At 43.2% G+C, this 18,190-nt stretch overlaps 1 protein-coding gene across 1 annotated transcript in view; it reads left to right on the top strand.

Moving 5' to 3' along the window:
* CTPS2 (CTP synthase 2) overlaps positions 1 to 1,993 on the top strand; it is a 113,907-nt gene extending 111,914 nt beyond the window's left edge. The window contains exon 17 of the mRNA XM_032756631.2: positions 142 to 1,993. The gene's annotated coding sequence lies outside the window, so the exon portion shown is untranslated. The remainder of the gene's footprint in view (positions 1 to 141) is intronic.
* The last annotated feature ends 16,197 nt before the right edge of the window (positions 1,994 to 18,190 follow it).

Genomic DNA, 18,190 nt, shown 5'->3' with positions numbered 1-18,190 from the left:
AGCTGTGTCTATTTAGTTTTGCCTCAAACATGGAGACCTTTTGGAGAAAGCCAAAATGGTGCAAAGGTTAGCTGGAGATATTGAAAGACTTGTATTATTCAGTTCCTGGTGTTGCTAATATTTATATTCTTTTCTTTTAAGCCTCTGAAATAATTGAAGGCAAGATGAAGGAACTATCTGAAGAAATCACTACACTCTTAGAGAATCCCTCTGTTCTCCAGCAAACATGGGATGTAAAGCCTCACAGGGAATCTGATAATACATACTTCTGTCAACCAGAACCAGAGGGGTAGTTTTCTTTTCCCTCCAGAGGCAGCCTTTGGTACTTAAAATATCTGTAGCTGATTAAATTTTTCCCAACAACCTCACTGGGGAGAAAGTGTGTTCATGTTTTGTCCAGCGGATCAGGATGTTAGGATGACGAGCAAGAGTCCAGGTCACTGTGCCTTTGCTGTGTTGTATGGAAAGGATGGCAGGGAACATGCTGTAAGTAATTTTGAGTAAGAAAATGAGTCAGTCTTACCTGGAACTCAGCCACAGATTTGCGTGTGGTCCAAGATCATTTCAGTTTCTCACCCTGTTTATTTCCTGGTAAAAGTAAAATTGAATAGGTCCAAGACTTGGGGGTGGCAAGTAAGGCTTTGCCTCAGGCACAAAATTTAAGGGGGCTCCAAAAAACTCAGGAATCAAGATCAGTAATACAGTTTGAGTATCCCTTATGTGAAATGCTTGGGGCTGGAAGTGTTTTGAATTTCAGATTTTGGAATATTTGCATATACATGAGATATCTTGGGGATGACACTCAAGACTAAACATAAAATTCATTTATGCTTCATATATACCTTATACACATAGCCTAAAGGTAATTTGATACACTATTTTAAATAATTTTGTGCATGAAACAAAGTTTCGACTGCATTTTTACTGTGATTTCTGGCATGAGATCAGGTATGGAATTTTCCACTTCTAGCGTCATGTTGGCATTCAAAAATTTTGGAATTTTGGAGCATTTTGGATTTTCAGATTAGGGATGCTCAACCTGTATATATATTTTTTAATCGACATGAAATTCACGTAACATAGAATTAACTATTTTGAAGTGAACAATTTGGTTGCATTCACTGATGTTGATCAACCACCACCTTTAACTATTTCCAAAACATTTTCATCACTCCAAAATAAATGCCTGTACACACTAGCAGTCACTCCCTATCTTCCCCTCCACCTGTCTGCTGGCAACCAATGATCTCCTTTTTATTTCTGTGGCTTTTTCTATTCTGGATTTTTCATATAAGTGGAGTTATACAATATATGTGGTCTTTTGTGTCTGGCTTCTTCTGAGACAGTAGGAAGGGGGCTTGGCTTTGGCTCACCCCCACTAGAGCATTTTTTCATGCATTCCCATTTGATCACAAAACCCATACTACTACCTCATTGACGCCATACCTGCTAACCTTGAGGCTTTAGTCATACAAAGAAAATGGCCTTTCTATATTCTTCTGTGCTCTCATAATTCTTAACCATGTCTTTTACTTAAACAATTCCAGGAACTGGCCTTAGGAGATCCAAATAGGGAACCAAGATTGCAGAGTGTCCCATCTTGGGAGGGAATGCTGAATAATTAATTGATTTACAGCGTTGTTGCTGCTGGCCAGACCACCAGGCAGCCCATTACTCGAGATAATCATCACAACCAGATGATGCTAACCTATATCTTCTACCCTTTGCCTGCTTTGTCTGGGAAAAGTCTTTTGGCCCCATGTCAATTTCTATTGCATTGAGAGCCCAAGAGCCCCGGTCAGTGAGGCTTCCATTTAGCATGATGTTTGCAGGGTTTACCCATGTTGTAGCATGTGTCAGAACTTCATTCCTTTCTATGGCTGAATAAAATTCCATTGTATGAATATACCACAATTTGTTTCCACTTTTTGGTTATTGTGAATAATACTACGAACAATCACATGCAAATGTTTGTTGGAGTGCCTGTTTTTAATTCTTTTGGGGTGTATGCCTAGGAGTGGAATTGCTGTGTCATATGTAATTCTCTTTAACTTCTGAAGAAGGATCAGTAATATTTCAATGCAATATTATTTTAAAAAGTCAAAGTTAGGCCAGGTGCGGTGGCTCACGCCTTTAATCCTAGCACTTTGGGAGGCCAAGGCGGGCAGATCACGAGGTCAGGATTCGAGACCAGCCTGGCCAACATGGTGAAACCCCGTCTCTACCTAAAATACAAAAATTAGCCGGGCATGGTGGCCCGTGCCTGTAATCCCAGCTACTTGGGAGGCTGAGACAGGAGAATTGCTTGAGCCTGGGAGGCGGAGGTTGCAGTGAGCCGAGATCGCACCGTTGCAGTGAGCCGAGATCGCACCATTGCACTCCAGCCTGAGCAACAAGAGCAAGACTCCGTCTCAAAAAAAAAAAAATCAAAATGAAAAAATTCACATTTGAACACAATATCAAATTTTCAAATAAAGACAGGATCCAGCCCTGTACCTCCTTCACCACCCCCAGTCCTTGCCCCATTCCCTGACATTCTTATCTAGTATCCTTTCTACTTTTTCCTGTTGAATGTGCTTGAGATGACTTAGTTGTTGCCTACATTTAAGCTTTCTAATACTAATTTAAATATTTTAATTGTTTAGTTAATTTTTTTGTGGTGGTTTTGCTCCCCCCCCACCAACTTTTTTTTAATGCCATAAGGTATTATGGCCTTATTTTGTAAGATGCCACAGAAAATTCATCTACCAAGCACATACAAAAATGAAATGAGTAATTCTGGTAAACAAAAAAATTAAAGAGCTTCAGGGCCCTACTTGCGAAAATTACAGCTTGAAGAGCACAAGAGCCTCCAAATGAAAAGCCCGCACGCACGGTAGGTTAAAAGCTGGACTAGGCCTCATACAGAGGGGGTTGGAAGCTCAGAGGCAACACTTTTAACATCACAAAGGGGTAGTCTGGCTTAAATGGAAGTTTTCAATTTTAATGATTGTGATTTCTAAAGTAACAGAGTGCTTTCCTGTGGGCTAATGATGCATGTAAACAGGACCAGAAAGACAAGCACTTAAGAAACAATAAACCATCCTGTCCCCTTGAACTTGGAACATAGGGAAGCACAGAAGGACAGTAGCATGGCTGCTTAGCATACAGGTACTAGAACAAGAGTGAGACATGAGCACATAGAAAGTTACTATAAATCATTACTCAACAAATGTTTCTTGAGCCAGGCATGGTGATAGGGGTCCCAGTCCAGACCCCAAAAGAGGGTTCTTGGATCTCGCGCAAGAAAGAATTTGGGGCAAATCCATAGAATAAAGTTTATTAGAGAAGTAAGAGAGACAAAAGAATGGCTACTCCATAGACACAGCAGCGGCATGAGCTGCTGACTGGGTATACTTATGGTTATGTCTTGATCATATGCTAAATAAAGGGTAGATCATGAGTTTTCTGGGAAAGGGGTGGGGAATTCCTGGAACTGAGGGTTCCTCCCCTTTTTAGACTATATGGGGTAACTTCTGAACACTGCCATGGCATTTGTAAGCTGTCATGGTGCTAGTGGAAATTTCTTTAAGCATGCTAATGCATTATAATTTGAGTATAATGAGCAGTGAGGATGACTAGAGGTCACTTTTCTCACCATCTTGGTTTTGGCTGGCTTCTATACCACATCTTGTTTTATGGTCAGAGTTTTTATGACCTGTATCTTGTGATACCAGTCCTGCCAACCTCCTATCTCATCCTGTGACTAAGAATGCCTAACCCCCTGGGAATGCAGCCCAGTAGGTCTCAGCTTCATTTTACCCAGCCCTTATTCAAGATGGAGTCACTCTGGTTCAAATGCCTCTCACAATGTCAGGTGCCAGGGGTGCAGTGGGGAGTAACCTCGGATAGAATAGAAAAGGAACTCAGCTCCTTTTTCACATTTTTTTTTCTTCTTTTCTTGTTTCACTGATCACAAGACCCACACCACTGCCTCGCTGACAATTGGTTTTAGATAAGGCTTCAGGCTTACAAAGAAAATAGCCATTCTTCTGTGCTCTCATAATGTTTAACCAGCCTTTTGCTTAAAAGAATTACAGGAACTGGCCTTAGGAAATCTAAACATCAAACCGAGGTTTCAGGGTGTCCCATCATGGGAAGGGAAGGAACCCTGAACAATTGATTTGCAGCCTTGTTACTGCTGGCCAGACCCCCAGATGGCCCATTACTCAAGATAACCATCACAACTAGATATGCTAACCAGCATCTCCTACCCCTCACGTGCTTTGCCCAGGCCAGCCTGCATACCCTACCCATGATACCAATTCCTGTGTTTGCCTAATAAAAAAAAATCCCTACCACCTTTTCAGGGAGTCAGCTTGAGGGTCCTTGTACCTCTGGTGTCTCCCCTGCACTCGAGCACAAGCCCCAAGATAAAAGCCTTTTCTGGAAATCTGCTTGTCCCCATGTTAATTTTTATTACATGATGGGCCCAAGAGCCTGTCATCTGTAACAAACCTGCCTTCAGACCTGACCATCTCTTGGGGGAAGGCAGGCTTTAAACAAATCTATAGGGAAATAAGTATTTAATTATATTAATAATTGTGATATGTTTAAAGGCCATGACACTATCAAAGAACAAGGACAAGGGGGCTTGAGACAGAGTGTAAAATGGGATCCTATCAGAAACTAGAGAGCCAAGGACAGCCTCCTGAACAAAGCAGGTAAATATTTTACCTGGTTTTGTGTGTGGTCACACATTGCAAAGACAATGGGCTGAGAGCTCCGAGACCCAGTGGGGAAGTGCTTTTCCTGACTGACAGGACAGTTGGGTGAGTGGTGGCACTGTTTCAATGGTATCTTCATCTGCTTGATATCAGCCTATAAATGTCAATGAAGTGAAAGTGTGGGCTAAGTGACAATTAAGAATGGAGTTAGGGCTGGGCATGGTAGCTTGTGCCTATAATCCCAACATTTTGGGAGGCTGAGGCAGAAGGATCGCTTCAGCCCAGGAATTCAAGACTGGCTTGGGCAATATAGTGAGACCCTGTCTCTATGAAAAATAAAAAAAATTAGCTGGGCATGGTGGTGCATGCCTATACTTCCAGCTACTCGAGAGGCTAAGGTGGGAGGATCACTTGAGCCTGGGAGGTCAAGGCTGAGGTGAGCTGTGATGGCGCCACTGCACTCCAGCCTGGGAGACAGAGTGAGACCATCTCAAAAAAAAAAAAAAAAAAAAAGCTAGATGGCTTATGGAGATAACAAGCAAACAAGAATGGGTCTCTTCCAATCTAATTGTCACTTTTGTTGCTGTATTTCTTTCTTGAACTTTCTATTTTGTTAAAATAAGTACTATTTACATACACATCTGTACTCTGTTAAAGTCAGTGCCAGACATTGGCCCTCACCACCATTTCTCCTACAGCTAAGGTTCTGCAACCCAAAGGTGCCACAGAAAATCAGGTAAGATACTTAGAAATGTGTAGGGGAGGGCCGGGTGTGGTGGCTCATGTCTGTAATCTCAGCACTTTGGGAGGCAGAGGCAGGCGGATCACGAGGTCAGGAGTTCAAGACCAGCCTGGCCAACATGGTAAAACCCCATCTCTACTAAAAATACAAAAAAATTAGCCGGGTGTGGTGGCACACGCCTGTAGTCCCAGCTAGTTGGGAGGCTGAGGCAGGATAATTGCTTAAACTGGGAGGTGGAGGTTGCAGTGAGCCAAGCCCACGCCATTGCACTCGAGCCTGGGCAACAGACTGAGACTCCGTCTCAAAAAAAAAAAATGTGTAGGGGAGGAAAAATATTTTATCTACCCATTCTAAGTTCATGGCTGAGGCCCTATAACAGAAGACAGATTGAGAGAAAAGTGTACAAATTTTTTAAAGTTTTATGTGACACATGAACCTTCACAATATTCACAAATAGTTTCCAAATTCTGGAGAAATCAGGTAGAGAGAAACAAATATATTTCAAATTTTGTTCATAGGAGTATACTAAATTGTTAAAAGCTGTCAGTAGTGCAAAAGAAAAGTTTCCTGACTCTGAAAAAACAAAACAAAGGATCAGCAACATTTTAAGCAAAAAGTCAAAAAGATTACCTCAGTCTTGTGTTAGTTCTGTCCATGCAGTTAATTCCTGTTCTGCCTGATGTTCATGAACATTTCACTTCTCCATGAATCCTAAAAGGTTTTCTTCTATTCTGATGTCACAATCTCCAAAGTTATCAGAAATTTGTACTCAAGAGCACCTGTCAGAGTTTTATAGATGATTATAAAACCACCTTCTAAAGAGGACCAAAACAAGACAACAATTGTCTATGGATGACAAAAAGTTTAAGGGCAGCCATAGTCCAGGACACAATTGACAAGGAAATTTATTACCTCTGTGGCACACAATAACTTAACATAACAGTTATAATTATTATTGATAATGTACACTAAGCATATTAGAATTATAGTCCCATATATCAATAACATATTTATACAAATACAGCCAAAAAACCCCCAAACACCAGTTCATATTTGACAATGTTTCCTGTATAATTTTTATACCAAATAAGCCAAATTATGTTATTTTTGGACTTTAGGGAACCTAATATCTTAAAGGATTAATTAGGTCAGAAAAAGACATAATTTATAATTTGATTTTGGAAACTTTGTCAAATATCAAAGGTTTAAAACACTTGATGTCACAGGTCATTGTAAAATAAGTCATTCCTTTGACCAAAGTGATAACTCAAGGACTTCAAAAAAAGGAGAAAACCTTCATTCTTTGAGAGAGGAGACTTAATTTTCCAAACAACAAGCCCTAATAGAAACATCATAAAGCCAATTAAATTTGTTTTTCAAAATTTTATAAACAATGTATAAAATTTTTAATCTTGACCATAAGATATGACTTCCATAAGCCTTTTATAACCTTTATAGCCTTTATTAAGCAGTCAGTTAATGCTTCAAGAAAATCTTGTTAATTTGACATAGGGGCACATATGCTGGTCTTGCATCAGTGTGTCTTTGACATTAATAATTAATTTATAGAGAAAATGAACTTTTTTATCTCTCAAAATCAGCCCTTACAATCTCACATGTCCACATCTTCCGCCATAGTCCCTGGGCCTTGAGGAATTGAATAGCTTTAATTTCTGGCCCTGTGTCTCAGGAATGCAGTTTATTTTGATTGACATCTTCTACCACGCCTGAGGATGAAGCTATAATTGCTGTCAGTGTTTAAGATTTAGCAGGACTTGGTATCCTTTTTAGACCCAGGAGTCAAAGCCCTGTAACTCAATGTCACAAATACTTTAAGAAGCACATACATCTTTCTAGATATACAGATGTAATAACCTTAATTTAAAAAAAGTTTGGCCGGGCGCGGTGGCTCACGCCTGTAATCCCAGCACTTTAGGAGGCCGAGGCGGGCGGATCACGAGGTCAGGAGATCGAGACCATCCTGGCTAACATGGTGAAACCCCGTCTCTACTAAAAATACAAAAAAAAAAATTAGCCGGGTGCGGTGATGGGCGCCTGTAGTCCCAGCTACTCCGGAAGCTGAGGCAGGAGAATGGCGTGAACCCGGGAGGCGGAGCTTGCAGTGAGCCGAGATCGCGCCACTGCACTCCAGCCTGGGTGAAAGAGCGGGACTCCGTCTCAAAAAAAAAAAGCTTAATCTCAGTTTTTTCCCTAAGCAAACCGAAACTTAATTGTCAGGTATCTGACAATTAAGGGTGAGCCCAAGCCTGCACGTATGCATCCAGATGGCCTGAAGTAACTGAAGAATCACAAAAGAAGTGAAAATGGCCGATTCCTGCCTTAACTGATGACATTACCTTGTGAAATTCCTTCTCCTGGCTCAGAAGCTCCCCCACTGAGCACCTTGTGACCCCTGCCCCTGCTCGCCAGAGAGCAACCCCCTTTGACTGTAATTTTCCACTGCCTACCCAAATCCTATAAAACGGCCCCACCCCTATCTCCCTTCGCTGACTTTTCGGTCTGCACCCAGGTGATTAAAAAGCTTCATTGTTCACACAAAGCCTGTTTGGTGGTGGTCTCTTCACACGGACGCGTATGACAATAATAATGGCATAGGAATTGTTTCAATAAAATGTAAAGTCTGTTAGGCCAGTTACCAAAAGGCAAAAGAAAAGGTCTGCACTGCACAGAATATTATGTTGGAAGAAAACATTTCCTTTAGACCTTTAAGAAAACATTGTTATCATTAGTCCACAACAAACAGAACTTAAGGAAAAAAAACTTTTATGAGCTGAAAATGAGTTGAAGGAGAGCTTTACTGTTTTGCACCTTTTAAAAGGGGAGAGAAAACAGAAAATGGTGAGATGCAATAAAAGTTCGAACTTTATTGCTTCTAACCTCCAAGCTGTCCTTGTTTATTCCTGGGCAGAGGCGGAACTAACTTAGGGAGGAACTTAGTTTATAGTTTAGCTTTGAAACAAAGACAATAACAGTCCCTTCCCAAAACAAACCTTACTTGCCTGTGGACTAGACTGCCTAAAGCCACACAATTAGAAGTCATGGTAATCTTACTAAATCTAAGATGTAGCTATTTTTATTTAAACGAATATCAATGTCTTATTTACTAAAGTTTACACAAGCAAAAATTATTCTGTTTTGGGCTGGGTTTATAGTTTTGTAACCCTTATGCCAAATTTTGATAACTTATAGTATTTGGCAGGGATAAGTATGAAATTGCTTGATTAATAAATGCAAACGAAAATATATGCTGGCAATTCTTAAGACATTTCTAACATTACCAATAATTTTAAAGCTAGCTTATTTATTAAAGATTTTAGTTAAGTTACATAAACTTAAAAAAGCATTTGACTAGTGTTTTCTTTTTTCCTTATAAAGCATTTGATTCAAGCGCTTTATTTTTTTAAGCCAATTAATTAGAGCTCTTTTATATATCTTCCGTAAACACTGTGTATGCAACACGAATACATGGACGTATTAGGTATGCTGATAGAAATAGATGTTACAGATTCATAAAAACTTTTTTTCCCCCATCTTAGACTTTCAAATTCTTGTTAACCTGTTTTATTACCCTAGGCAGTTGTCAGCTAAATAGCTTTAAATTTGCATATTAAACAACTCAGGTGAAAATCAAAAAGCAAAATTTACATCCTAAGGTACGGAGAGAAAAACTCTGGTGTGCTAGAGGGAAATTAAAATGGATTTAATTGCCAATTAAACATAAAATTATAGAAATTATAAAGGCCTTTCAAATATACACAAACACACACACACACACACACAAAGATCCTGTAGCTTTTACTTCAGAACTTTAACCATGAGAACTTTAGCCATGAGATAAATACAAATTCACGGGCTTGCAAAAAAAACCTGTTTGATCCAAACAGTGGTTTTCATCTTAATAGAAAAATAACAGCAGATTTAAAGTAGGCAGAAAAGAAAAATAGAGAAAAAGAGAACTTAAGAACTCCATAGTTTGCAGGTCAACCTTAGGGCTCTTTTTCCTTAATGTAAATGAGCACAAAAACCATATTACATAAACTCTGGCAAGTAGAGGTGCCATAAAACCTAAGGAGTGCTCGAAAGGGGGTCATTCTCTTTGTTTTCTCCTCAGTTTTAGATCGTCTCCCACATATTTTTTTTTCTTAAAAGGAAGAACTGAGCTGTGGCCTAGGGGTTTTGTGTGGTGGATCAATGCATGCTGCTTGTGGGTAGGACTCCACAGTGTCACCACTGAGTTGCTTCCATCCTCTTACATGTCTCAGCTTCTCTCTCCAGAGGTCTGTGACCTTGGAGAGGGCTCAGAATGCCTGGTGATCAACCCTTATGTGTGTTTCCTGGATGAGCCTTTTTAAAAAATTAATTTTTGTTGGGGATTTCCCTGTGGGGCTACTGCCACTGGGGTTAACCCCCCAGACACTCCCATGAAGCCCCTGGTCACCTGGGGCACCTTTTGGCTGGGAGGAGCAAATGTCCTTTCTTTTTGGAGCTGAGAAAACTCAGTCTCTCATTTACCTATGAAAACAATAGTTCAGTTCCTCACGCAAGTGAGCACAGATAAGCTGAATTGAGATTAATTTTGGGAGAAAAAGCAATAGAGAAGACCCCTTAGAATGCATGCCTGAACTAGAATTAAGATCCTTAACAAGTTCCTAGGAGAGGAAAAAAAAAAAAAAAAAAACAGCCAAGACCACTTCCTGTAAACTGTGCTCAGCCACCCCTACTTTGTAGCTCTTGTCCGCCATTACACACACCCAAGGTCAAATCTTCTCACAGTAAATGGTAATCTCTGGTACCTCCAAAGCCAAATACGTCAGGTCAGGCAATACAGGAAAACAGAGCTTTCATCCTAAGAAGAATCTGTCCATGACTCTTTTTTTTTTTTTTTGAGACGGAGTCTCTGTCGCCCAGGCTGGAGTGCAGTGGCGCAATCTCGGCTCACTGCAAGCTCCGCCTCCCAGGTTCACGCCATTCTCCTGCCTCAGCCTCTCCGACCAGCTGGGACTACAGGCGCCCGCCACCACGCCCGGCTAATTTTTTGTATTTTTAGGAGAGACGGGGTTTCACCGTGGTCTTGATCTCCTGACCTCGTGATCCGCCCGCCTCGGCCTCCCAAAGTGCTGGGATTACAAGCGTGAGCCACCGCGCCCGGCCTGTCCATGACTCTTGAAACTCCACAATGAAAACAGAACACCCCCCACAAAGAGGTAAGTGGCACCTTTGTTCTGAATTCTTTAAAGGGGTTCAAGTCATTAGAAGCCTTCTCTAGAAGGGAGGGAGGTATAGGGTGGAAGAAAAGTAAATGAAAGAACTTTTTTTTTTTTTTTAAGACAGGAAGCAAACACAGAAACCAAGGGCATCGTTCTTTGTTTTTGTTGTTTTTTTTCCCCTCTTCTGCAGCTGCAAGGAATTTGGGCCAAATTAGAGAGGCTTTGTTACCCATAATTTGGAATTCTCACTCAGATTTGACCAAGTCAGGTAGAGTTGGTCAAATCTGATGGGAGAAAGACCGGAATAAACAACAATAACAAAAAACCCCCAACATGATCACCGAGTGCTCTAACGGTAAAGAGAAATTAAGACCAGCTGGTAGTTAAACTTTAACCAAGACAAAACCCAATTCAGCTACTTACCTAGGGATGGGTCTCAGGCTGAAGACTGCTTTCTGCCATCCTGGAAGCAGGAAAAACCTCAAACTCATCTTCCTTGCTGGGAGTGAGCTCAAACTCTAGAAAGTAGTTACCTGCCTTCCATTGTCATGGAAATAGGAAATCCTACCTTCCTTGTTGGAAGCAAGGAAAACTCCAAAAAAAAAAAAAAAGTTGTATAGCAAAATAAACTTTTGATCTCAAGCAAATTTTGGGGATTCTCTGGAGGGGGTGCCTCCAGACATCAGCAAATTGTCCTATTGGTTTGAACCATAAAGTTAGCTCAGGCTGGTACCAAGCACTGATAGGAGATTTGCCTAAGGTCAGGGGCATCTTCACATATAATCCCTTCGTGGTTGCCAAAATATGAACCCCCAAAGTCTGAGACAAGTCTCAGTTAATTTAGAAAGTTTATCTTGCGAAGGTTGAGGACATGTGCCCATGACACAGCCTCAGGAGGTCCTGACAACATGTGCCCAAGGTGGTAGGGGCACAGCTTGGTTTTACACATTTTAGGCAGACATGAGACATCAGTCAACATGTGTCCGGAATTCGTGGGTTCTTGGTCTCACTGACTTCAAGAATGAAGCTGCAGACCCTCGCGGTGAGTTGTACAGCTCTTAAAGTGGTGCGTCTGGAGTTTGTTCCTTCTGACGTTCGGATGTGTTGGGAGTTTGTTCCTTCTGGTGGATTCGTGGTCTCGCTGGCTCAGGAGTGAAGCTGCAGACCTTCGCAGTGAGTGTTACCGCTCATAAACGCAGTGTGGACCCAAAGAGTGAGCAGCATTAGGATTTATTGCAAAGAGCGAAAGAACAAGGCTTCCACAGTGTGTGGAAGGGGACCCCAGTGGGTTGCCACTGCTGGCTCTGGGCAGCCTGCTTTTATTCTCTTATCTGGCCTCACCCACATCCTGATTGGTAGAGCCAAGTGGTCTGTTTTGACAACGCACTGATTGGTGCGTTTACAATCCCTGAGCTAGACACAAAGATTCTCCACGTGCCCACCAGATTAGCTAGATACAGAGTGTGGACACAAAGGTTCTCCAAGGCCCCACCAGAGTAGCTGGATACAGAGTGTCGATTGGTGCATTCACAGACCCTGAGCTAGACACAGGGTGCTGATTGGTGCATTTACAATCCCTTAGCTAGACAGAAAGGTTCTGCACGTCCCCACCAGACTCAGGAGCCCAGCTGGCTTCACCCAGTGGATCCTGCATCGGGGCTGCAGGTGGAGCTGCCTGCCAGTCCTGCGCCCGCACTTCTCAGCCCTTGGGTGGTCGATGGGACTGGGCGCCGTGGATCAGGGGGTGGCGCTCCTCGGGCAGGCTCGGGCCGCACAGGAGCCCACGGAGGAGGGGGAGGCTCAGGCATGGCGGGCTGCAGGTCTCGAGCCCTGCCCCGCGCGAAGGCAGCTAAGGCCTGGCGAGAAATCGAGCGCAGCGCCGGTGGGCCTGCACTGCTGGGGGACCCAGTACACCCTCCGCAGCCGCTGGCCGGGGTACTAAGCCCCTCATTGCCCGGGGCCGGCAGGGCCCGCCGGCTGCTCCGAGTGCCGGGCCCCGCCAAGCCCACGCCCACCCGGAACTCCAGCTGACCCGCATGCGCGCGCGCGCAGCCCCGTTCCAGCTCGCGCTTCTCCCTCCACACCTCCCTGCAAGCTGAGGGAGCCGGCTCCGGCCTTGGCCAGCCCAGAAAGGGATTCCCACAGTGCAGCGGTGGGCTGAAGGGCTCCTCAAGTGCCGCCAAAGTGGGAGCCCAGGCAGAGGAGGTGCCCAGAGCGAACGAGGGCTGTGAGGACTGCCAGCACGCTGTCACCTCTGAAATATATGTAAAATCAACATTGGTTCCATCTGGAAAGGCAGGACAACTGGAAAGGGAGAGGAGGCTTCCAGGTCACAGGTAGGTGAGAAACAAATGGTTGCATTCTTTTAAGTTTCTGATTAGCCTTTCCAAAGGCAGCAATCAGATATGCATTTATCTCAATGAGCAGAAGGATGACTTTGAATATAACGGGAGGCAGGTTGGCTCTAAGCAGTTCCCAGCTTGACTTTTCCCGTTAGTTTAGTGATTTTGGGGCACCAAGATTTATTTTCCTGTCACAAGATTAATGGAGAGATATGATAGGGCAAAGAGTATGATCTGGGGTAATGAACTGGGGGAACTTAGCAAGGCTTGTTCATTCACATTCTTCTCTGTGTCCCTGTGTCTTCAGAGATAAGAATGCTCCTTTGCTCCAGGTCTAGGGAGGGCACCTCTCACCTAGGGTCTTATGACCTCCGTCAGAGGAGAAGGGCAGGGAAAGGTCAGAGAGACCTTCCTGCTATTGTGGTTTCCTCGAATTTCTTCAGCTTCAAATACTTGATACACTAAAGTGACATATTTTGGGGTAGTGTGTCCTGAGCCCCATCACAAGCAGCTTCTTTTTTAAAAAAATAATTTCAACTTTTATTTTAGATTTGGGGGTATATGTGCAGGTTTGTTACTTGGGTATATTCCATGATGCTGAGGTTTGGGGTACAAATGATCCCATCACTCAGGCAGTGAGCATAGTACCCAATTGGTAGTTTTTCTGTGCTTTCTCCCACACTCTCTCCCCAGTCTAGTGGCCCCCAGTATCTATTGTTCTCATGTATTTTCATGTGTACTTAGTACAAGTAGCTTCTGTTCTTTGAAACTGATGTCCCTGAATATCACTAAAAGATGATGGCAAATTCCATGGACGTCATTCAGTTTCATTGCTCCTGAGTGAGGCCCACTTTCCATCCCTGTGGCTTTGTCAGTATTACCTGCTTCCGCTGAGACAAATAACAGTGAAAAGCTGGGGAATCCAGTTGATACCATTTGATCATAGAGCTCATTTTTAAACTTGAGTGTTGTCTTAAACTTTCATCTTTTTCTTCAACACGAAATTGTTTTGAAGATAGATGTATTGCTTCGATTTGTTTTCTCTGAAGGAGACTATGCTTTTAGTCAATATGCTGGGAGAATTCTGTAGAGTAAGATAAAAGCCTAGAACCCGGAGGCTGGAGCCAGCATCCCAGGAAACTAAAGTTTTCCAGGCTGAATCATCCTCTCAAGGGGATTCTCTGAACTAGAGAAACCTCGTCACATGCCACAGTCCAGGATGATGAGACTACTTGTCATGATAATCACTTCTGTAGAGAATTTAATGGTAAGAGATTGATATTTGGATAATTTATATGATCTACATTTCTGGAATAGCAATTTCTGAGTTGATTTGCACAGTTGTTTCAATGTCTTCAGAGGTAAGAAGATGCAAAAGTAATTTTCAACTGAGAATGTGACTTCTTTGTTGCCACCATTGATTCATACTAAGATTTCTGATAGGATGAGATTTTTCTTTTGTGGCTTTTGAAACATCTTTGCTTTTCTGAGGGACTATCACAGACCCTATGGTTTTATCTCATAAACTAGATGTTTTTCTCCTGTTCCCCCATTATCTTTCCTTTTTTCCAAACTTCCTAAGCATAATTCTTCTATAATTCTTTTTTTTCTTCTTTTTTTTTTTTTGAGATGGAGTCTTGCTCTGTCACCCAGGCCGGAGTGCAGTGGTGTGATCTTGGCTCACTGCAACCTCCGCCTCCCGGGTTCAAGAATTTCTCCTGCCTCAGCTTTCCAAGTAGCTGGGATTACAGGCATGCACCTTCATGCCTGGTTAATTTTTTCTATTTTTAGTAGTGATGGGGTTTCACTGTGTTGGCCAGGATGGTCTGGAACTCCTGGCCTCAAGTTATCCGCCCACCTCAGCCTCCCAAAGTGCTGGGATTATTGGCATGAGGCACTGTGCCCAGCCCTAAGCATAATTCTTTACTTGAATTAAAAGATTTATTTTAACCTATTTAAGAATGAAAAAGTAAAGAGCATGATTACAAATTCTGTATTGTACAAAGGAGGCGTTATTTAAAGATGTGACTTCCCCCCACCTCCTACCCCCAACAGGCTCAAGCCTGCCTATTTTTGTAAATAAAGTTTTATTGGAACACGGCCACACCCATTCCTTTATGTCTATGGCTGCTTTCATGCTACAAAAGGAGAGTAGTTGACACAGAGATTCACAAAGCCTAAAACTTTTACTATCTGACCCTCTACAGGAAAAGTTGGTCAACTGCTGATCTAAAGGGTGTGATGCAAGAAAATCTTTTTCAAGGCTTCAGTGGAATCCAAGTTTTAAAACCCTTTTTTCTATATAGTGGAGATAGTCTCTTAAAAAGGTTTTAAAAGAATGTATGACATGAGGTTCCAAAATAAAAGGTCACAGAAAAGTCTCTCTTTAACCTCTGTCCTCAACTACTTTGTTCCCTTCCCTGGACGTCATGTTACCAGATTGTTCTGGGTTCTTCTAAAGACATATCACACAAAGATGATTTTTTTCTATATTGTTCAAGCGGCATTCTTATTTCAGATGAGATTCTACTTCTCTATTTAGTGAAAAAGATAACTATGAGAGATACTAAGGAAAAATGTACAGGGAAAAGGCTAATAATTAGTTCAGACTGTCACTGGTATTGTACACACACTGATGGGCTTGACTCTGAATGATGCAGCAGAGAATACAGAAGACCCATAAGATATGATCCAGCTGGGGAAGGCCTTAATACAATGCTTGAACCAAGTCCTGAGAGATGAGTAGGAATTGAGTAGATGCATCATTGTATTATAAATGCAGGCAAGACCAGTTATTGGCTAGCATCCCAGACACTTACCAAAGATGCTCCTGAGGCCCAGTGTGTCCAGCTTCTCAAAAAATGTTGCCCAGAATCAGAGCATCCTGAAAGTTGTGAGTCACTGTGAAAGCTGTCACTCTTATTAACAGGCAGAGACATCCCAGGTTTTAGAAGAGCTCCAAGATCCCCTTTCTCTTTCCTTCTTTACTCTAGCTGCTCTGTAGACCTATGCTGTCCAAAAAATATAATGTGAGTGACCCGCATGCATTACTCGAAATTTTCTAGCAGCCATGTTAAAAAGTAAAAAGAAACAGGTGGGTTGGGCACAGTGGCTCGTGCCTATATTCCCGGCACTTTGGGAGGACGAGGCGGGCAGATCCTTGAGGTCAGGAGTTCAAGATCAGCCTGGCCAACAGGATGAAACCTTGTCTCTACTAAAATACAAAAACTAGCCGGGTGTGGTGGCACGCACCTGTAGTCCCAGCTACTTGGAAGGCTGAGGCAAGAAAATCACTTCAACCGGTGGAGGTTGCAGTGAGCTGAGATCACGCCACTGCACTCCAGTCTGGGAGACAGAGTGAGACTCTGTCTCCAAAAAAAAAAAAAAAAAAAGAAACAGGTGAAATTGCTTTTAGTAATGGAGTAATTTTAACCCAATATATCTAAAACAGATTCCAACATATAATCAATAGAAAATTTACTAATGGGATATGTTACATTCCTTTTCCCATATCAAGTCTTCAAACCTTGGTGTAAATATGACACTTCTAGCATATCTAAATTCAGACTCGCCACATTTCAATGCTCAATAGCCACATGTGGTAATGAAACGGGAAAAGTTCCCTTGTTCCCCTTGCAGGGTGTGTCATGGGGTTGTGGCTTGCTTCTTTGGTGCTCCGCTTGTTGTACCCCTAGGGGAAGCATGCAGATGGGCAGGTTGTGGAGACCGTGGGCTCTGACCCCACAGCAGCATCTAGGATTGAGTGTTTACAACTCCCGAAGCCCCAGTGGGCGTGTGTTACAATGCGCTTTTTCAGTTTTGCCGTCCACAGGTGGCTTGTGTTAATCAGCTCAATTAGACCCTCTGTCTTATTGCAAGGACAGAGGGCTTTCTGTATCCCGGGTTCTTGCCTTAGTGTACTGGAAAAATCGGATCACACGTGGGCTTTATTGAATGGCGGAAGTAGCTCTTAGCAGATGGATGGGGAGCCAGAAGGGGGATGGAGTGGGAAGATGGTTTTCCCCTGGAGTCAGGCTGCTCCGACTGCCCTCCACTGAACTCTGTCTCATCCCACCATTCTGCAGTCCATGGCTTGCCAGAGTCTGTCAGTGTGCTCTTCTGCTGGTGTGTTTTTCTGCCCCTCTCCTTCTCTAGATGTCCAGCCGCTTGTGTGCTCTTCTGCTGGTGTGTTTTTCTGCCCCTCTCCTTCTCTAGATGTCTAGCCGCTTGTGTGCTCTTCTGCTGGTGTGTTCCTGGCTGCTTGTGTCTCTGCCCACTAGGTTCTCAGGGTTTTTATAGGCACAGGATGGGGGCATGGTGGCTTGGGGTGGTCTTGGGAAATGCAACATTTGGGCATGAAAACAGAAATTCCTGTCCTCACCTAGGTCCGTGGGCACAGGCCTGGGGTGGAGCCCTCACCAGGGACCCCACCCTTCTCCTCCCAGCACTTCCCTGTCCTCCTACCATATCAGTAAGTAACAGCAGATTGAAAAGCACAGCTTTAGACTGTATAAAAGGGATGTGCAGTGTTAAACATTTTTCAATGTCACTTGTTAAACAACAACAAGGCAGGGCCTGGCACCATGGCTCATGCCTGTAATCCTAGCACTTTGGGAGGCCAAGGCAGGAGGATTGCCTGAGCCCAAGAGTTTGAGACCAGCCTGGGCAACACGGCAAAACTCTGTCTCTACAAAAAGTACAAAAATTAGTCAGGCATGGTGGCGGATGACTGCAGTCCCAGCTACTTGGGAGACTGAGGTAGCAGAGTCACCTGAGCCCAGGGAGGTTGAGGCGCAGTAAGCCATAACTGCCCCACTGCAGTTATGGGCGACAGAGTGACACCCTGTTTCAAAACAACAACAACAGCAACAACAACGACAACAACAAAAACAAGGCAGACTTTATTCAAGGGGAGGGGGACTATCATCATTGGTGTAAGGATCACTGCTATGGGGTCTTGCTATGCGGGAGAGAGACTAGGCTCAATTCCAACAAGGACAAGGGGTGATTTGTAACCAAGGGTTAGGGTAGGGTCAGTAGATGGAATATTATTAAGAGGAAACACTGGGGTAAAGGGGATTCTTCTAGACCCAACAGAATTCTTGCTGAAGGCAGGCCAGGGTTGTAAGATATCAAGGGTGGCAAGATACCAAGGGTGGAGGGTGTTCACTA

The sequence above is a fragment of the Hylobates moloch genome, unplaced genomic scaffold (assembly GCF_009828535.3).
Source record: "Hylobates moloch isolate HMO894 unplaced genomic scaffold, HMol_V3 SCAFFOLD_7, whole genome shotgun sequence".
NCBI classification, from domain to species: domain Eukaryota; kingdom Metazoa; phylum Chordata; class Mammalia; order Primates; family Hylobatidae; genus Hylobates; species Hylobates moloch.
This window is presented reverse-complemented; position numbering and strand designations above follow the sequence as displayed.